Here is a 23,847-nt window from a genome sequence, read left to right on the forward strand (position 1 = left end):
TTCTATCCTGTAGAATTGTTATTTTCCGAGTTTCACTCACCGAGACATTCCATGTTCCGAAAACGTTACATTAATCACGGCTTCGACAAACATTATTTAATGACTGTGAACATGTGGATTACCGATGTTTCAACCACAATACAAGGCATATTCACACCTAGAAATATTTACTTAGATTTCACAGATTTTTCCTAACGTCAGTTATGAAAATCAGCCAGTTTTTGCAGAAAAATTCTCTTGCTGCATGTTCGATCCAATAGACATCCCATTTTCATAGATACCGTCACCGTAACATCCCGTGTTCCGAAAAAGTTACATGCACCATGGATTCAACAAATATTCACTGCTGAGTTGTTAGAATGTGAATTACACATCTTTAATAAACCATTGAAGACATATTGTCACCTTAAAATTTTGCTCAGATTTTGCAGTGTTTTCATAACACCAGTTTCCAAACAGAGGTAGATTTTACAGTAAAATGCTCCTGGAGCGGTTTCTCACCAATAGATATGTAATTTACATGGTTTCCATCAATGTGACATTCCGTGTACTGAATACACTACATTCATCACGGATTTGAGAAACATTTTTAATGAGTTGTGTACATGTGTATTACAGAACTTTCATCCACCATACAAGGCATATTTACACCTAGAAACATTAACTCTGAGTTTGCAGCTTTTTCCTAATAGCAGTTTCAAAATCAGGCAGTTTCCTAAGGAAAAAACTGTTGGAGCGTGTTCTACCCAATAGATATGTAAATTACATAGATTCTCCCGCTGTGAATTTCCGTGATTCACACACGCTACATGCAGATAGGATTCGACAAAAATACACTACAGAGTTGTTTGCATGTGGATTACAGGACTTTCATCACAATACAAGGCATATTGATGCTTAGAAGCATTTTCTCTGATTTCACAGAGCTTTCCAAACGCCAGTTTCGAAACTGAGGCAGATTTCAAGGCAAAAACCTCTTGGAGCGGGTTCAAAACAATAGACATTTAATTTACATGGATTCGCACACCATGAAATTCCGTGTTCCGAACACGCTTCATGCATCTCGGATTCAAAAATTTTCACTACAGAGTTGTTAGCAAGTGGAATCCATCTTTCATTGACCATAGATTGCTTACTGACTCTTTGAATACTTTTCTCAGATTTCACAGATTAGTTTAAATGCCAGGTTTGAAAATGAGGCAGATTTGGCAGGAAAATGCTCTTGGAGCGAGTTCTAACCAAAAGATATGTAATATACCTAGTTTCACTCACCGTGATATTCCGTGTTCTGAACAAGTTACATGCATCACGGATTCGAAAAACATTCTTTAATGAGTTGTGAACATGTGTATTACCGAACTTTCATCCACCTTACAATGCATATTTATACATAGAATGTTTTTTCTGATTTAGTACATTTCACCTAATGTCAGTTTTTAAATCATGCAGTTTTCGCAGAAAAATCCTCTTGGAGCGAGTTCTACCCAATAGACATTCAATGTACATAGAACCTGTCATCGTGAAATTCCGTGTTCAGAAAAAAATACATGCATCACGGATTCGACAAATATTCCCTACAGAGTTGTTAGCATAAGGATTAACGAACTTTCATCCACCATAAAAGCCATATTGACACTTTGAAGCATTTTCTCATATTTGGAAAGTTTTTCCTAATGCCAATTTTGAAAATGAAGCAGAATTCGCAGAAAAAGCTCTTGGAGCATGTTCTACCCAAGTGACATGCACTTTACATAGATTCACTCACCGTGATATTCTGTGTCCCAAACACGCTTCATGTATCTCGGATTCGACAAATATTCACTACAGAGTTGTTAGCATGCAGATTACCGAACTTTCATCCACCCTACCAGACATATTTACACCGAGAATCTATTCATCTGAGTTCGCAGTGTTTTCCTAACGACAGTTTCGAAAATCAGGCAGATTTCTCAGGAAAAATCTCTTGGAGTGATTTCTAACCAAGAGAAATGTAATTTACTTAAAATCCCTGGACATGAAATTCCGTGTTCCGAACATGCTACATGCATAATGGTTTCGAAAAATATTCTCTACGGATTTGTTAGCATGTGGATTACCGAACTTTCATCACAATAGTTTGAATATTGATACTTAGAAGTATTTTCTCAAATTTTGCAGTGTTTTCCAAACGCCAGTTTAAAAAATAATGCAGTTTTCACAGAAAAATTCTCTTGGAGCGAGTTCTACCCAATAGAGAAGTAATTTACATTGTTTCAGTCACCGTGAAATTCCACGTTCCAAACACGGTATATGCATCACGGATTAGAAAAAGATTCTTTAATATGTTGTGAAAATGTGGATTACTGAACTTTCTTCCACATAAGTCATATTTAAACCTAGAAATATTTACTCTCATTTTGAAGCTTTCTCCAAACTTCAGATTCGTTAATCATGCAATTTTCGCAGAAAAATTCTATTCTAGCTAGTTCTACCCAATAGAATTTTAATTTAAATTGTTTCATTACGGTAAAATTCCATTTCAAAAAACGCTACATGAATCACGGTTTGAAAAATAATTACTACACTGTTATTAACATGTGGATTACCGGACTTTCATTCACCATTCAAGGCATATTGACACTTAGAAGCATTTTCTCAGATTTCACAGGGTTCTCCTAATGGCAGTTTTGAAAATGAGGCACATTTCGCAGAAAAATTCTCTTCAAGCGAGTTCTACCCAATAGACATGTAATTTACATTGTTTCCTTCAATATGACACACTGTATTCCGTACACGTTTCATGCATCACGAATTCGACAAACATGCTCTAATGAGTGTGAGCATCCGGATTACCGAACTTTCATCCACCATACAAGGCATATTTACACCTAGATGTAGTTATTCTGATTTTGCAGTTTTTTCCTAAAATCCAGTTTTGAAAATCATGAAATTTTCGCAGAAAAATTCAATTCAAGCGAGTTCTATCCTGTAGAATTGTTATTTTCCGAGTTTCACTCACCGAGACATTCCATGTTCCGAAAACGTTACATTAATCACGGCTTCGACAAACATTATTTAATGACTGTGAACATGTGGATTACCGATGTTTCAACCACAATACAAGGCATATTCACACCTAGAAATATTTACTTAGATTTCACAGATTTTTCCTAACGTCAGTTATGAAAATCAGCCAGTTTTTGCAGAAAAATTCTCTTGCTGCATGTTCGATCCAATAGACATCCCATTTTCATAGATACCGTCACCGTAACATCCCGTGTTCCGAAAAAGTTACATGCACCATGGATTCAACAAATATTCACTGCTGAGTTGTTAGAATGTGAATTACACATCTTTAATAAACCATTGAAGACATATTGTCACCTTAAAATTTTGCTCAGATTTTGCAGTGTTTTCATAACACCAGTTTCCAAACAGAGGTAGATTTTACAGTAAAATGCTCCTGGAGCGGTTTCTCACCAATAGATATGTAATTTACATGGTTTCCATCAATGTGACATTCCGTGTACTGAATACACTACATTCATCACGGATTTGAGAAACATTTTTAATGAGTTGTGTACATGTGTATTACAGAACTTTCATCCACCATACAAGGCATATTTACACCTAGAAACATTAACTCTGAGTTTGCAGCTTTTTCCTAATAGCAGTTTCAAAATCAGGCAGTTTCCTAAGGAAAAAACTGTTGGAGCGTGTTCTACCCAATAGATATGTAAATTACATAGATTCTCCCGCTGTGAATTTCCGTGATTCACACACGCTACATGCAGATAGGATTCGACAAAAATACACTACAGAGTTGTTTGCATGTGGATTACAGGACTTTCATCACAATACAAGGCATATTGATGCTTAGAAGCATTTTCTCTGATTTCACAGAGCTTTCCAAACGCCAGTTTCGAAACTGAGGCAGATTTCAAGGCAAAAACCTCTTGGAGCGGGTTCAAAACAATAGACATTTAATTTACATGGATTCGCACACCATGAAATTCCGTGTTCCGAACACGCTTCATGCATCTCGGATTCAAAAATTTTCACTACAGAGTTGTTAGCAAGTGGAATCCATCTTTCATTGACCATAGATTGCTTACTGACTCTTTGAATACTTTTCTCAGATTTCACAGATTAGTTTAAATGCCAGGTTTGAAAATGAGGCAGATTTGGCAGGAAAATGCTCTTGGAGCGAGTTCTAACCAAAAGATATGTAATATACCTAGTTTCACTCACCGTGATATTCCGTGTTCTGAACAAGTTACATGCATCACGGATTCGAAAAACATTCTTTAATGAGTTGTGAACATGTGTATTACCGAACTTTCATCCACCTTACAATGCATATTTATACATAGAATGTTTTTTCTGATTTAGTACATTTCACCTAATGTCAGTTTTTAAATCATGCAGTTTTCGCAGAAAAATCCTCTTGGAGCGAGTTCTACCCAATAGACATTCAATGTACATAGAACCTGTCATCGTGAAATTCCGTGTTCAGAAAAAAATACATGCATCACGGATTCGACAAATATTCCCTACAGAGTTGTTAGCATAAGGATTAACGAACTTTCATCCACCATAAAAGCCATATTGACACTTTGAAGCATTTTCTCATATTTGGAAAGTTTTTCCTAATGCCAATTTTGAAAATGAAGCAGAATTCGCAGAAAAAGCTCTTGGAGCATGTTCTACCCAAGTGACATGCACTTTACATAGATTCACTCACCGTGATATTCTGTGTCCCAAACACGCTTCATGTATCTCGGATTCGACAAATATTCACTACAGAGTTGTTAGCATGCGGATTACCGAACTTTCATCCACCCTACCAGGCATATTTACACCGAGAATCTATTCATCTGAGTTCGCAGTGTTTTCCTAACGACAGTTTCGAAAATCAGGCAGATTTCTCAGGAAAAATCTCTTGGAGTGATTTCTAACCAAGAGAAATGTAATTTACTTAAAATCCCTGGACATGAAATTCCGTGTTCCGAACATGCTACATGCATAATGGTTTCGAAAAATATTCTCTACGGATTTGTTAGCATGTGGATTACCGAACTTTCATCACAATAGTTTGAATATTGATACTTAGAAGTATTTTCTCAAATTTTGCAGTGTTTTCCAAACGCCAGTTTAAAAAATAATGCAGTTTTCACAGAAAAATTCTCTTGGAGCGAGTTCTACCCAATAGAGAAGTAATTTACATTGTTTCAGTCACCGTGAAATTCCACGTTCCAAACACGGTATATGCATCACGGATTAGAAAAAGATTCTTTAATATGTTGTGAAAATGTGGATTACTGAACTTTCTTCCACATAAGTCATATTTAAACCTAGAAATATTTACTCTCATTTTGAAGCTTTCTCCAAACTTCAGATTCGTTAATCATGCAATTTTCGCAGAAAAATTCTATTCTAGCTAGTTCTACCCAATAGAATTTTAATTTAAATTGTTTCATTACGGTAAAATTCCATTTCAAAAAACGCTACATGAATCACGGTTTGAAAAATAATTACTACACTGTTATTAACATGTGGATTACCGGACTTTCATTCACCATTCAAGGCATATTGACACTTAGAAGCATTTTCTCAGATTTCACAGGGTTCTCCTAATGGCAGTTTTGAAAATGAGGCACATTTCGCAGAAAAATTCTCTTCAAGCGAGTTCTACCCAATAGACATGTAATTTACATTGTTTCCTTCAATATGACACACTGTATTCCGTACACGTTTCATGCATCACGAATTCGACAAACATGCTCTAATGAGTGTGAGCATCCGGATTACCGAACTTTCATCCACCATACAAGGCATATTTACACCTAGATGTAGTTATTCTGATTTTGCAGTTTTTTCCTAAAATCCAGTTTTGAAAATCATGAAATTTTCGCAGAAAAATTCAATTCAAGCGAGTTCTATCCTGTAGAATTGTTATTTTCCGAGTTTCACTCACCGAGACATTCCATGTTCCGAAAACGTTACATTAATCACGGCTTCGACAAACATTATTTAATGACTGTGAACATGTGGATTACCGATGTTTCAACCACAATACAAGGCATATTCACACCTAGAAATATTTACTTAGATTTCACAGATTTTTCCTAACGTCAGTTATGAAAATCAGCCAGTTTTTGCAGAAAAATTCTCTTGCTGCATGTTCGATCCAATAGACATCCCATTTCCATAGATACCGTCACCGTAACATTCCGTGTTCCGAAAAATTTACATGCACCATGGATTCAACAAATATTCACTCCTGAGTTGTTAGAATGTGAATTACACATCTTTAAAAAGCCATTGAAGACATATTGTCACCTTAAAGCATTTGCTCAGGTTTTGCAGTGTTTTCATAACACCAGTTTCCAAACAGAGGTAGATTTTACAGTAAAACTCTCCTGGAGCGGTTTCTCACTAATAGATGTGTAATTTACATATTTTCCTTCAACGTGACATTCCGTGTACCGAACACACTACAAACATCACGGATTTGAGAAACATTTTTAATGAGTTGTGTACATGTGTATTACAGATCTTTCATCCACCTTACAAGGCATATTTACACCTAGAAACATTAACTCTGAGTTTGCAGCTTTTTCCTAATAGCAGTTTCAAAAATCAGGCAGATTCCTAAGGAAATATCTTTCTGAGCGTGTCTTACGCAATACATATGTAAATTACATAGATTCTCCCGCTGTGAAATTCCGTGTTTCACACACGCTACATGCAGATAGGATTCGACAAAAATACACTACAGAGTTGTTAGCATGTGGATTACAGGACTTTCATCACAATACAAGGCATATTGATGCTTAGAAGCATTTTCTCTGATTTCAAAGTGCTTTCCAAACGCCAGTTTCGAAACTGAGGCAGGTTTCACGGCAAAAACCTCTTGGAGCGTGTTCAAAACAATAGACATGTAATTTACATGGATTCGCTCACCGTGAAATTCCGTGTTCCGAACACGCTTCATGCATCTCGGATTCAAAAATTTTCACTACAGAGTTGTTAGCAAGTGGATTACTGCACTTTCATCCACCATACATGGCTTACTGACTCTTTGAAGACTTTTCTCAGATTTCACAGAGTAGTTTTAAAGTCAGGTTTGAAAATGAGGCATATTTGGCAGGAAAATGCTCTTGGAGCGAGTTCTAACCAAAAGATATGTAATTTACTTAGTTTCACTCACCATGATATTCCATGTTCTGAACACGTTACATGCATCACGGGTTCGACAAACATTCTTTAATGAGTTGTGAACATGTGTATTTCCGAACTTTCATCCACCTTACAATGCATATTTATACATAGAAATTATTTTCTGATTTAGTATATTTCTCCTAGTGTCAGTTTTTAAATCATGCAGTTTTCACAGAAAAATCCTCTTGGAGCGAGTTCTACCCAATAGACATGCAATTTACGTAGAACCCGTCATCGTGAAATTCCGTGATCCGAAAAAAATACATGCATCACGGTTTCGAAAAATATTCACTTCTGACTTGTTAGCATAAAGATTACCGAACTTTCATCCACCATAAAAGCCATATTGACACTTTGAAGCATTTTCTCATTTTTCGAAAGTTTTTCCTAATGCCAGTTTTGAAAATGAGGCAGAATTCGCAGAAAAAGTTCTTGGAATGAGTTCTACCCGAGAGATCTATTTTACATAGATTCGCTTACTGTGATATTCTGTGTTCCCAACACGCTTCATGTATCTCGGATTCGACAAATATTCACTACAGGGTTGTTAGCATGCGGATTAACGATCTTTCATCCACCATACAAGGCATAAATACAGCGAGAATATATTCATCTGAGTTCGCAGTGTTTCCTAATTCCAGTTTCGAAAATCAGGCAGATTTCTCAGGAAAAATCTCTTGGAGTATTTTCTAACCAAGAGAAACGTAATTTACATAAACTCTCTGGCCATGAAATTCGGTGTTCCAAACATGCTACTTGCATAATGAATTCGAAAAATATTCACGACACATATGTTAGCATGTGGATTACCGAACTTTCATCACAATAGATTGAAAATTGATACTTAGAAGTATTTTCTCAGATTTTGCAGTGTTTTCCAAACGCCAGTTTCAAAAATGAAGCATTTACTGCAGAAAAATTCTCTTGGAGCGAGTTCTACCCAATAGAGAAGTAATTTACATTGTTTCAGTCACCGTGAAATTCCATGTTAAAAACACAGTATATGCATCACGGATTAGAAAAAGCTTCTTTAATATGTTGTGAAAATGTGGATTACCGAACTTTCTTCCAACATAAAGGCATATTTACACCTAGAAATATTTACTCTCATTTTGAAGCATTCTCCAAATTTCAGATTCGATAATCATGCAATTTTCGCAGAAAAATTCTATTCTAGCTAGTTCTACCTAATAGAATTTTAATTTAAATTGTGTCATTATGGTGAAATTCCATTTCAAAAAGCGCTACATGAATCACGGTTTGAAAAATCATTACTACACTGTTAATAACATGTGGATTACCGGACTTTCATTCACCATTCAATGCATATTGACACTTAGAAGCATTTTCTAAGATTTCACAGGGTTCTCCTAATGGCAGTTTTGAAAATGAAGCACATTTCGCAGAGAAATACTCTTCAAGCGAGTTCTACCCAATAGACATGTAATTTACATTGTTTCCTTCAATATGACACACTGTATTCCGTACACGTTACATGCATCACGAATTCGACAAACATTCTCTAATGAGTGTGAGCATGTGGATTACCAAAGTTTCATTCACCATAAAAGGCATATTTATCCCTAGATGTATTTATTCTGATTTCGCAGGTTTTCCCTAACATCCACTTCCGAAAATCATGAAATTTTCGCAGAAAATTCAATTCAAGCGAGTTCTATCCAGTAGAATTGTTATTTTCCGTGATTCACTCACCGAGACATTCCGTGTTCAAAAAACGTTACATTAATCACGGCTTTGACAAACATTATTTAAAGACCGTGACCATGTGGATTACCGATGTTTCAACCACAATACAAGGCATATTCACACCTAGAAATATTTACTTAAATTTCGCAGATTTTTCCTAAATTCAGTTACGAAAATCAGGCAGTTTTCGCAGAAAAATTCTCTTGCTGCATGTTCGATCCAATAGACATCCCATTTCCATAGATACCGTCACCGTAACATTCCGTGTTCCGAAAAATTTACATGCACCATGGATTCAACAAATATTCACTCCTGAGTTGTTAGAATGTGAATTACACATCTTTAAAATGCCATTGAAGACATATTGTCACCTTAAAGCATTTGCTCAGGTTTTGCAGTGTTTTCATAACACCAGTTTCCAAACAGAGGTAGATTTTACAGTAAAACTCTCCTGGAGCGGTTTCTCACTAATAGATGTGTAATTTACATATTTTCCTTCAACGTGACATTCCGTGTACCGAACACACTACAAACATCACGGATTTGAGAAACATTTTTAATGAGTTGTGTACATGTGTATTACAGATCTTTCATCCACCTTACAAGGCATATTTACACCTAGAAACATTAACTCTGAGTTTGCAGCTTTTTCCTAATAGCAGTTTCAAAAATCAGGCAGATTCCTAAGGAAATATCTTTCTGAGCGTGTCTTACGCAATACATATGTAAATTACATAGATTCTCCCGCTGTGAAATTCCGTGTTTCACACACGCTACATGCAGATAGGATTCGACAAAAATACACTACAGAGTTGTTAGCATGTGGATTACAGGACTTTCATCACAATACAAGGCATATTGATGCTTAGAAGCATTTTCTCTGATTTCAAAGTGCTTTCCAAACGCCAGTTTCGAAACTGAGGCAGGTTTCACGGCAAAAACCTCTTGGAGCGGGTTCAAAACAATAGACATGTAATTTACATGGATTCGCTCACCGTGAAATTCCGTGTTCCGAACACGCTTCATGCATCTCGGATTCAAAAATTTTCACTACAGAGTTGTTAGCAAGTGGATTACTGCACTTTCATCCACCATACATGGCTTACTGACTCTTTGAAGACTTTTCTCAGATTTCACAGAGTAGTTTTAAAGTCAGGTTTGAAAATGAGGCATATTTGGCAGGAAAATGCTCTTGGAGCGAGTTCTAACCAAAAGATATGTAATTTACTTAGTTTCACTCACCATGATATTCCATGTTCTGAACACGTTACATGCATCACGGGTTCGACAAACATTCTTTAATGAGTTGTGAACATGTGTATTTCCGAACTTTCATCCACCTTACAATGCATATTTATACATAGAAATTATTTTCTGATTTAGTATATTTCTCCTAGTGTCAGTTTTTAAATCATGCAGTTTTCACAGAAAAATCCTCTTGGAGCGAGTTCTACCCAATAGACATGCAATTTACGTAGAACCCGTCATCGTGAAATTCCGTGATCCGAAAAAAATACATGCATCACGGTTTCGAAAAATATTCACTTCTGACTTGTTAGCATAAAGATTACCGAACTTTCATCCACCATAAAAGCCATATTGACACTTTGAAGCATTTTCTCATTTTTCGAAAGTTTTTCCTAATGCCAGTTTTGAAAATGAGGCAGAATTCGCAGAAAAAGTTCTTGGAATGAGTTCTACCCGAGAGATCTATTTTACATAGATTCGCTTACTGTGATATTCTGTGTTCCCAACACGCTTCATGTATCTCGGATTCGACAAATATTCACTACAGGGTTGTTAGCATGCGGATTAACGATCTTTCATCCACCATACAAGGCATAAATACAGCGAGAATATATTCATCTGAGTTCGCAGTGTTTCCTAATTCCAGTTTCGAAAATCAGGCAGATTTCTCAGGAAAAATCTCTTGGAGTATTTTCTAACCAAGAGAAACGTAATTTACATAAACTCTCTGGCCATGAAATTCGGTGTTCCAAACATGCTACTTGCATAATGAATTCGAAAAATATTCACGACACATATGTTAGCATGTGGATTACCGAACTTTCATCACAATAGATTGAAAATTGATACTTAGAAGTATTTTCTCAGATTTTGCAGTGTTTTCCAAACGCCAGTTTCAAAAATGAAGCATTTACTGCAGAAAAATTCTCTTGGAGCGAGTTCTACCCAATAGAGAAGTAGTTTACATTGTTTCAGTCACCGTGAAATTCCATGTTAAAAACACGGTATATGCATCACGGATAAAAAAAGCTTCTTTAATATGTTGTGAAAATGTGGATTACCGAACTTTCTTCCAACATAAAGGCATATTTACACCTAGAAATATTTACTCTCATTTTGAAGCATTCTCCAAATTTCAGATTCGATAATCATGCAATTTTCGCAGAAAAATTCTATTCTAGCTAGTTCTACCCAATAGAATTTTAATTTAAATTGTGTCATTACGGTGAAATTCCATTTCAAAAAGCGCTACATGAATCACGGTTTGAAAAATCATTACTACACTGTTATTAACATGTGGATTACCGGACTTTCATTCACCATTCAATGCATATTGACACTTAGAAGCATTTTCTAAGATTTCACAGGGTTCTCCTAATGGCAGTTTTGAAAATGAGGCACATTTCGCAGAAAAATTCTCTTCAAGCGAGTTCTACCCAATAGACATGTAATTTGCATTGTTTCCTTCAATATGACACACTGTATTCCGTACACGTTACATGCATCACGAATTCGACAAACATTCTCTAATGAGTGTGAGCATGTGGATTACCAAAATTTCATTCACCATATAAGGCATATTTATCCCTAGATGTAGTTATTCTGATTTCGCAGGTTTTCCCTAACATCCAATTCCGAAAATCATGAAGTTTTCGCAGAAAAATTCAATTCAAGCGAGTTCTATCCAGTAGAATTGTTATTTTCCGAGTTTCACTCACCGAGACATTCTGTGTTCCGAAAACGTTACATTAATCACGGCTTCGACAAACATTATTTATTAACTGTGAGCATGTGGATAACCGATGTTTCAACCACAATACAAGGCATATTTACACCTAGAAATATTTACTTATATTTCGAAGATTTTTCCTAAATTCTGTTACGAAAATCAGGCAGTTTTCGCAGAAAAACTCTCTTGCTGCATGTTCGATCCAATAGACATCCCATTTTCATAGATACCGTCACCGTAACATCCCGTGTTCCGAAAAAGTTACATGCACCATGGATTCAACAAATATTCACTGCTGAGTTGTTAGAATGTGAATTACACATCTTTAATAAACCATTGAAGACATATTGTCACCTTAAAATTTTGCTCAGATTTTGCAGTGTTTTCATAACACCAGTTTCCAAACAGAGGTAGATTTTACAGTAAAATGCTCCTGGAGCGGTTTCTCACCAATAGATATGTAATTTACATAGTTTCCATCAACGTGACATTCCGTGTACTGAATACACTATATTCATCGCGGATTTGAGAAACATTTTTAATGAGTTGTGTACATGTGTATTACAGAACTTTCATCCACCATACAAGGCATATTTACACCTAGAAACATTAACTCTGAGTTTGCAGCTTTTTCCTAACAGCACTTTCAAAATCAGCAGTTTCCTAAGGAAAAAACTGTTGGAGCGTGTTCTACCCAATAGATATGTAAATTACATAAATTCTCCCGGGGTGAAATTCCATGTTTCACACACGCTACATGCAGATAGGATTCGACAAAAATACACTACAGAGTTGTTTGCATGTGGATTACAGGACTTTCATCACAATACAAGGCATATTGATGCTTAGAAGGATTTTCTCTGATTTCACAGAGCTTTCCAAACGACAGTTTCGAAACTGAGGCAGATTTCAAGGCTTAATCCTCTTGGAGCGGGTTCAAAACAATAGACATTTAATTTACATGGAATCGCACACCATGAAATTCCGTGTTCCGAACACGCTTCATGCATCTCGGATTCAAAAATTTTCACTACAGAGTTGTTAGCAAGTGGAATACATCACTTTCATTGACCATAGATTGCTTACTGACTCTTTGAATACTTTTCTCAGATTTCACAGATTAGTTTAAATGCCAGGTTTGAAAATGAGGCAGATTTGGCAGGAAAATGCTCTTGGAGCGAGTTCTAACCAAAAGATATGTAATATACCTAGTTTCACTCACCGTGACATTCCGTGTTCTGAACAAGTTACATGCATCACGGATTCGAAAAACATTCTTTAATGAGTTGTGAACATGTGTATTACCGAACTTTCATCCACCTTACAATGCATATTTATACATAGAATGTTTTTTCTGATTTAGTAGATTTCACCTAATGTCAGTTTTTAAATCATGCAGTTTTTGCAGAAAAATACTCTTGGAGCGAGTTCTACCCAATAGACATTCAATTTACATAGAACCTGTCATCGTGAAATTCCGTGTTCCGAAAAAAATACATGCATCACGGATTCGACAAATATTCACTACAGAGTTGTTAGCATAAGGATTAACGAACTTTCATCCACCATAAAAGCCATATTGACACTTTGAAGCATTTTCACATATTTCGAAAGTTTTTCCTAATGCCAGTTTTGAAAATGAGGCAGAATTCGCAGAAAAAGCTCTTGGAGCGTGTTCTACCCAAGTGACATGCATTTTACATAGATTCGCTCACCGTGATATTCTGTGTCCCAAACACGCTTCATGTATCTCGGTTTCGACAACTATTCACTACAGAGTTGTTAGCATGCGGATTACCGAACTTTCATCCACCCTACAAGGCATATTTACACCGAGAATCTATTCATCTGAGTTCGCAGTGTTTTCCTAACGACAGTATCGAAAATAAGGCAGATTTCTCAGGAAAAATCTCTTGGAGTGATTTCTAACCAAGAGAAATGTAATTTATATAAAATCCCTGGCCATGAATTTCGGTGTTCTGAACATGCTACACGCATAATGGATTCGAAAAATATTCTCTACAGATTTGTTAGCATGTGGATTACCGAACTTTCATCACAATAGTTTGAATATTGATACTTAGAAGTAATTTCTCAGATTTTCCTGTGTTTTCCAAACGCCAGTTTAAAAAATAATGCAGTTTTCACAGAAAAATTCTCTTGGAGCGAGTTCTACCCAATAGAGAAGTAATTTACATTGTTTCAGTCACCGTGAAATTCCATGTTCCAAACACGGTATATGCATCACGGATTAGAAAAAGATTCTTTAATATGTTGTGAAAATGTGGATTACAGATCTTTCTTCCACATAAAGTCATATTTACACCTAGAAATATTTACTCTCATTTTGAAGCTTTCTCCAAACTTCAGATTCGATAATCATGCAATTTTCGCAGAAAAATTCTATTCTAGCTAGTTCTACCCAATAGAATTTTAATTTAAATTGTTTCATTACGGTGAAATCCCATTTCAAATAACGCTACATGAATCACGGTTTGAAAAATAATTACTACACTGTTATTAACATGTGGATTACCGGACTTTCATTCACCATTCAAGGCATATTGACACTTAGAAGCATTTTCTCAGATTTCACAGTGTTCTCCTAATGGCAGTTTTGAAAATGAGGCACATTTCGCAGAAAAATTCTCTTCAAGCGAGTTCTACCCAATAGATATGTAATTTACATTGTTTCCTTCAATATGACACTCTGTATTCCGTACACGTTTCATGCATCACGAATTCGACAAACATGCTCTAATGAGTGTGAGCATCTGGATTACCGAACTTTCATCCACCATACAAGGCATATTTACACCTAGGTGTAGTTATTCTGATTTCGCAGTTTTTTCCTAACATCCAGTTTTGAAAATCATGAAATTTTCGCAGAAAAATTCAATTCAAGCGAGTTCTATCCAGTAGAATTGTTATTTCCCGAGTTTCACTCACCGAGACATTCCGTGTTCTGAAAACGTTACATTAATCACGGCTTCGACAAACATTATTTAATGACTGTGAGCATGTGGATTACCGATATTTCAAACACAGTACAAGGCATATTCACACCTAGAAATATTTACATAGATTTCACAGATTTTTCCTAACGTCAGTTACGAAAATCAGACAGTTTTCGCAGAAAAATTCTCTTGCTGCATATTCGATCCAATCGACATCCCATTTCCATAGATACCGTCACCGTAACATTCCGTGTTCCGAAAAACTTACATGCACCATGGATTGAACAAATATTCACTGCTGAGTTGTTAGAATGTGAATTACACATCTTTAATAAACCATTGAAGACATATTGTCACCTTAAAGCTTTTGCTCAGGTTTTGCAGTGTTTTCATAACACCAGTTTCCAAACAGAGGTAGATTTTACAGTAAAATGCTCCTGGAGCAGTTTCTCACCAATAGTTGTGTAATTTACATATTTTCCTTCAACGTGATATTCCGTGTACCGAACACACTACAAACATCACGGATTTGAGAAACATTTTTAATGAGTTGTGTACATGTGTATTACAGATCTTTCATCCACCATACAAGGCATATTTACACCTAGAAACATTAACTCTGAGTTTGCAGCATTTTCCTAACAGCAGTTTCAAAAATCAGGCACTTTCCTTAGGAAAAACTTTCTGAGCGTGTCTTACGCAATACATATGTAAATTACATAGATTCACCCACTGTGAAATTCCGTGATTCGCACACGCTACATGCAGATAGGATTCGAAACAAATACACTACAGAGTTGTTTGCATGTGAATTACAGGACTTTCATCACAATACAAGGCATATTGATGCTTAGAAGCATTTTCTCTGATTTCACAGAGCTTTCCAAACGCCAGTTTCGAAACTGAGGCAGTTTTCACGGCAAAAACCTCTTGGAGCGGGTTCAAAACAATAGACATGTAATTTACATGGATTCGCTCACCGTGAAATTCCGTGTTCCGAACACGCTTCATGCATCTCGGATTCAAAAATTTTCACTACAGAGTTGTTAGCAAGTGGATTACAGCACTTTCATCCACCATACATGGCTTACTGACACTTTGAAGACTTTTCTCAGATTTCACAGAGTAGTTTTAATGTCAGGTTTGAAAATGAGGCAGATTTGGCAGGAAAATGCTCTTGGAGCGAGTTCTAACCAAAAGATATGTAATTTACCTAGTTTCACTCACCGTGATATTCCGTGTTCTGAACACGTTACATGCATCACGGGTTCGAAAAACATTCTTTAATGAGTTGTGAACATGTGTATTTCCGAACTTTCATCCACCTTACAATGCATATTTATACATAGAAATTATTTTCTGATTTAGTATATTTCTCCTAGTGTCATGCTGTTTTTAAATCATGCAGTTTTCACAGAAAAATCCTCTTGGAGTGAGTTCTACCCAATAGATATGCAATTTACGTAGAACCCGTCATCGTGAAATTCCGTGATCCGAAAAAAATACATGCATCACGGTTTCGAAAAATATTCACTTCTGACTTGTTAGCATAAAGATTACCGAACTTTCATCCACCATAAAAGCCATATTGACACTTTGAAGCATTTTCTCATTTTTCGAAAGTTTTTCCTAATGCCAGTTTTGAAAATGAGGCAGAATTCGCAGAAAAAGTTCTTGGAACGAGTTCTACCCGAGAGATCTATTTTACATAGATTCGCTTACTGTGATATTCTGTGTTCCCAACATGCTTCATGTATCTCGGATTCGACAAATATTCACTACAGAGTTGTTAGCATGTGGATTAATGATCTTTCATCCACCATACAAGGCATAAATACAGCGAGAATATATTCATCGGAGTTCGCAGTGTTTCCTAATTCCAGTTTCGAAAATCAGGCAGATTTCTCAGGAAAAATCTCTTGGAGTATTTTCTAACCAAGAGAAACGTAATTTACATAAACTCTCTGGCCATGAAATTCCGTGTTCCAAACATGCTACTTGCATAATGAAATCGAAAAATATTCACGACATATATGTTAGCATGTGGATTACCGAACTTTCATCACAATAGATAGAAAATTGATACTTAGAAGTATTTTCTCAGATTTTGCAGTGTTTTCCGAACGCCAGTTTCAAAAATGAAGCATTTACTGCAGAAAAATTCTCTTGGAGCGAGTTCTACCCAATAGAGAAGTAATTTACATTGTTTCAGTCACCGTGAAATTCCATGTTAAAAAAACAGTATATGCATCACGGATTAGAAAAAGCTTCTTTAATATGTTGTGAAAATGTGGATTACCGAACTTTCTTCCAACATAAAGGCATATTTACACCTAGAAATATTTACTCTCATTTTGAAGCATTCTCCAAATTTCAGATTCGATAATCATGCAATTTTCGCAGAAAAATTCTATTCTAGCTAGTTCTACCTAATAGAATTTTAATTTAAATTGTGTCATTATGGTGAAATTCCATTTCAAAAAGCGCTACATGAATCACGGTTTGAAAAATCATTACTACACTGTTATTAACATGTGGATTACCGGACTTTCATTCACCATTCAATGCATATTGACACTTAGAAGCATTTTCTAAGATTTCACAGGGTTCTCCTAATGGCAGTTTTGAAAATGAAGCACATTTCGCAGAAAAATACTCTTCAAGCGAGTTCTACCCAATAGACATGTAATTTACATTGTTTCCTTCAATATGACACACTGTATTCCGTACACGTTACATGCATCACGAATTCGACAAACATTCTCTAATGAGTGTGAGCATGTGGATTACCAAAGTTTCATTCACCATACAAGGCATATTTATCCCTAGATGTATTTATTCTGATTTCGCAGGTTTTCCCTAACATCCACTTCCGAAAATCATGAAATTTTCGCAGAAAATTCAATTCAAGCGAGTTCTATCCAGTAGAATTGTTATTTTCCGTGATTCACTCACCGAGACATTCCGTGTTCAAAAAACGTTACATTAATCACGGCTTTGACAAACATTATTTAATGACCGTGACCATGTGGATTACCGATGTTTCAACCACAATACAAGGCATATTCACACCTAGAAATATTTACTTAGATTTCGCAGATTTTTCCTAAATTCAGTTATGAAAATCAGGCAGTTTTTGCAGAAAAATTCTCTTGCTGCATGTTCGATCCAATAGACATCCCATTTTCATAGATACCGTCACCGTAACATCCCGTGTTCCGAAAAAGTTACATGCACCATGGATTCAACAAATATTCACTGCTGAGTTGTTAGAATGTGAATTACACATCTTTAATAAAAAATTGAAGACATATTGTCACCTTAAAATTTTGCTCAGATTTTGCAGTGTTTTCATAACACCAGTTTCCAAACAGAGGTAGATTTTACAGTAAAATGCTCCTGGAGCGGTTTCTCACCAATAGATATGTAATTTACATGGTTTCCATCAATGTGACATTCCGTGTACTGAATACACTACATTCATCACGGATTTGAGAAACATTTTTAATGAGTTGTGTACATGTGTATTACAGAACTTTCATCCACCATACAAGGCATATTTACACCTAGAAACATTAACTCTGAGTTTGCAGCTTTTTCCTAATAGCAGTTTCAAAATCAGGCAGTTTCCTAAGGAAAAAACTGTTGGAGCGTGTTCTACCCAATAGATATGTAAATTACATAGATTCTCCCGCTGTGAATTTCCGTGATTCACACACGCTACATGCAGATAGGATTCGACAAAAATACACTACAGAGTTGTTTGCATGTGGATTACAGGACTTTCATCACAATACAAGGCATATTGATGCTTAGAAGCATTTTCTCTGATTTCACAGAGCTTTCCAAACGCCAGTTTCGAAACTGAGGCAGATTTCAAGGCAAAAACCTCTTGGAGCGGGTTCAAAACAATAGACATTTAATTTACATGGATTCGCACACCATGAAATTCCGTGTTCCGAACACGCTTCATGCATCTCGGATTCAAAAATTTTCACTACAGAGTTGTTAGCAAGTGGAATCCATCACTTTCATTGACCATAGATTGCTTACTGACTCTTTGAATACTTTTCTCAGATTTCACAGATTAGTTTAAATGCCAGGTTTGAAAATGAGGCAGATTTGGCAGGAAAATGCTCTTGGAGCGAGTTCTAACCAAAAGATATGTAATATACCTAGTTTCACTCACCGTGATATTCCGTGTTCTGAACAAGTTACATGCATCACGGATTCGAAAAACATTCTTTAATGAGTTGTGAACATGTGTATTACCGAACTTTCATCCACCTTACAATGCATATTTATACATAGAATGTTTTTTCTGATTTAGTACATTTCACCTAATGTCAGTTTTTAAATCATGCAGTTTTCTCAGAAAAATCCTCTTGGAGCGAGTTCTACCCAATAGACATTCAATGTACATAGAACCTGTCATCGTGAAATTCCGTGTTCCGAAAAAAATACATGCATCACGGATTCGACAAATATTCCCTACAGAGTTGTTAGCATAAGGATTAACGAACTTTCATCCACCATAAAAGCCATATTGACACTTTGAAGCATTTTCTCATATTTGGAAAGTTTTTCCTAATGCCAATTTTGAAAATGAAGCAGAATTCGCAGAAAAAGCTCTTGGAGCATGTTCTACCCAAGTGACATGCACTTTACATAGATTCACTCACCGTGATATTCTGTGTCCCAAACACGCTTCATGTATCTCGGATTCGACAAATATTCACTACAGAGTTGTTAGCATGCAGATTACCGAACTTTCATCCACCCTACCAGGCATATTTACACCGAGAATCTATTCATCTGAGTTCGCAGTGTTTTCCTAACGACAGTTTCGAAAATCAGGCAGATTTCTCAGGAAAAATCTCTTGGAGTGATTTCTAACCAAGAGAAATGTAATTTACTTAAAATCCCTGGACATGAAATTCCGTGTTCCGAACATGCTACATGCATAATGGTTTCGAAAAATATTCTCTACGGATTTGTTAGCATGTGGATTACCGAACTTTCATCACAATAGTTTGAATATTGATACTTAGAAGTATTTTCTCAAATTTTGCAGTGTTTTCCAAACGCCAGTTTAAAAAATAATGCAGTTTTCACAGAAAAATTCTCTTGGAGCGAGTTCTACCCAATAGAGAAGTAATTTACATTGTTTCAGTCACCGTGAAATTCCACGTTCCAAACACGGTATATGCATCACGGATTAGAAAAAGATTCTTTAATATGTTGTGAAAATGTGGATTACTGAACTTTCTTCCACATAAGTCATATTTAAACCTAGAAATATTTACTCTCATTTTGAAGCTTTCTCCAAACTTCAGATTCGTTAATCATGCAATTTTCGCAGAAAAATTCTATTCTAGCTAGTTCTACCCAATAGAATTTTAATTTAAATTGTTTCATTACGGTAAAATTCCATTTCAAAAAACGCTACATGAATCACGGTTTGAAAAATAATTACTACACTGTTATTAACATGTGGATTACCGGACTTTCATTCACCATTCAAGGCATATTGACACTTAGAAGCATTTTCTCAGATTTCACAGGGTTCTCCTAATGGCAGTTTTGAAAATGAGGCACATTTCGCAGAAAAATTCTCTTCAAGCGAGTTCTACCCAATAGACATGTAATTTACATTGTTTCCTTCAATATGACACACTGTATTCCGTACACGTTTCATGCATCACGAATTCGACAAACATGCTCTAATGAGTGTGAGCATCCGGATTACCGAACTTTCATCCACCATACAAGGCATATTTACACCTAGATGTAGTTATTCTGATTTTGCAGTTTTTTCCTAAAATCCAGTTTTGAAAATCATGAAATTTTCGCAGAAAAATTCAATTCAAGCGAGTTCTATCCTGTAGAATTGTTATTTTCCGAGTTTCACTCACCGAGACATTCCGTGTTCCGAAAACGTTACATTAATCACGGCTTCGACAATCATTATTTAATGACTGTGAACATGTGGATTACCGATGTTTCAACCACAATACAAGGCATATTCACACCTAGAAATATTTACTTAGATTTCACAGATTTTTCCTAACGTCAGTTATGAAAATCAGCCAGTTTTTGCAGAAAAATTCTCTTGCTGCATGTTCGATCCAATAGACATCCCATTTCCATAGATACCGTCACCGTAACATTCCGTGTTCCGAAAAATTTACATGCACCATGGATTCAACAAATATTCACTCCTGAGTTGTTAGAATGTGAATTACACATCTTTAAAAAGCCATTGAAGACATATTGTCACCTTAAAGCATTTGCTCAGGTTTTGCAGTGTTTTCATAACACCAGTTTCCAAACAGAGGTAGATTTTACAGTAAAACTCTCCTGGAGCGGTTTCTCACTAATAGATGTGTAATTTACATATTTTCCTTCAACGTGACATTCCGTGTACCGAACACACTACAAACATCACGGATTTGAGAAACATTTTTAATGAGTTGTGTACATGTGTATTACAGATCTTTCATCCACCTTACAAGGCATATTTACACCTAGAAACATTAACTCTGAGTTTGCAGCTTTTTCCTAATAGCAGTTTCAAAAATCAGGCAGATTCCTAAGGAAAAATCTTTCTGAGCGTGTCTTACGCAATACATATGTAAATTACATAGATTCTCCCGCTGTGAAATTCCGTGTTTCACACATGCTACATGCAGATAGGATTCGACAAAAATACACTACAGAGTTGTTTGCATGTGGATTACAGGACTTTCATCACAATACAAGGCATATTGATGCTTAGAAGCATTTTCTCTGATTTCACAGAGCTTTCCAAACGCCAGTTTCGAAACTGAGGCAGTTTTCACGGCAAAAACCTCTTGGAGCGGGTTCAAAACAATAGACATGTAATTTACATGGATTCGCTCACCGTGAAATTCCGTGTTCCGAACACGCTTCATGCATCTCGGATTCAAAAATTTTCACTACAGAGTTGTTAGCAAGTGGATTACTGCACTTTCATCCACCATACATGGCTTACTGACTCTTTGAAGACTTTTCTCAGATTTCACAGAGTAGTTTTAAAGTCAGGTTTGAAAATGAGGCAGATTTGGCAGGAAAATGCTCTTGGAGCGAGTTCTAACCAAAAGATATGTAATTTACTTAGTTTCACTCACCATGATATTCCATGTTCTGAACACGTTACATGCATCACGGGTTCAACAAACATTCTTTAATGAGTTGTGAACATGTGTATTTCCGAACTTTCATCCACCTTACAATGCATATTTATACATAGAAATTATTTTTTGATTTAGTATATTTCTCCTAGTGTCAGTTTTTAAATCATGCAGTTTTCACAGAAAAATCCTCTTGGAGCGAGTTCTACCCAATAGACATGCAATTTACGTAGAACCCGTCATCGTGAAATTCCGTGATCCGAAAAAAATACATGCATCACGGTTTCGAAAAATATTCACTTCTGACTTGTTAGCATAAAGATTACCGAACTTTCATCCACCATAAAAGCCATATTGACACTTTGAAGCATTTTCTCATTTTTCGAAAGTTTTTCCTAATGCCAGTTTTGAAAATGAGGCAGAATTCGCAGAAAAAGTTCTTGGAACGAGTTCTACCCGAGAGATCTATTTTACATAGATTCGCTTACTGTGATATTCTGTGTTCCTAACACGCTTCATGTATCTCGGATTCGACAAATATTCACTACAGAGTTGTTAGCATGCGGATTAACGATCTTTCATCCACCATACAAGGCATAAATACACCGAGAATCTATTCATCTGAGTTCGCAGTGTTTCCTAATTCCAGTTTCGAAAATCAGTCAATTTCTCAGGAAAAATCTCTTGGAGTATTTTCTAACCAAGAGAAACGTAATTTACATAAACTCTCTGGCCATGAAATTCCGTGTTCCGAACATGCTACTTGCATAATGAATTCGAAAAATATTCACTACAGATTTGTTAGCATGTTGATTACCGAACTTTCATCACAATAGATTGAAAATTGATACTTAGATGTATTTTCTCAGATTTTGCAGTGTTTTCCAAACGCCAGTTTCAAAAATGAAGCATTTACTGCAGAAAAATTCTCTTGGAGAGAGTTCTACCCAATAGAGAAGTAGTTTACATTGTTTCAGTCACCGTGAAATTCCAAGTTAAAAACACGGTATATGCATCACGGATAAAAAAAGCTTCTTTAATATGTTGTGAAAATGTGGATTACCGAACTTTCTTCCAACATAAAGGCATATTTACACCTAGAAATATTTACTCTCATTTTGAAGCATTCTCCAAATTTCAGATTCGATAATCATGCAATTTTCGCAGAAAAATTCTATTCTAGCTGGTTCTACCCAATAGAATTTTAATTTAAATTGTGTCATTACGGTGAAATTCCATTTCAAAAAGCGCTACATGAATCACGGTTTGAAAAATCATTACTACACTGTTATTAACATGTGGATTACCGGACTTTCATTCACCATTCAATGCATATTGACACTTAGAAGCATTTTCTAAGATTTCACAGGGTTCTCCTAATGGCAGTTTTGAAAATGAGGCACATTTCGCAAAAAAATTCTCTTCAAGCGAGTTCTACCCAATAGACATGTAATTTGCATTGTTTCCTTCAATATGACACACTGTATTCCGTACACGTTACATGCATCACGAATTCGACAAACATTCTCTAATGAGTGTGAGCATGTGGATTACCAAAATTTCATTCACCATACAAGGCATATTTATCCCTAGATGTAGTTATTCTGATTTCGCAGGTTTTCCCTAACATCCACTTCCGAAAATCATGAAGTTTTTGCAGAAAAATTCAATTCAAGCGAGTTCTATCCAGTAGAATTGTTATTTTCCGAGTTTCACTCACCGAGACATTCCGTGTTCCGAAAACGTTACATTAATCACGGCTTCGACAAACATTATTTATTAAATGTGAGCATGTGGATTACCGATGTTTCAACCACAATACAAGGCATATTTACACCTAGAAATATTT

Source organism: Camelus bactrianus, chromosome 1 (genome assembly GCF_048773025.1).
Source record: "Camelus bactrianus isolate YW-2024 breed Bactrian camel chromosome 1, ASM4877302v1, whole genome shotgun sequence".
Taxonomy (NCBI): domain Eukaryota; kingdom Metazoa; phylum Chordata; class Mammalia; order Artiodactyla; family Camelidae; genus Camelus; species Camelus bactrianus.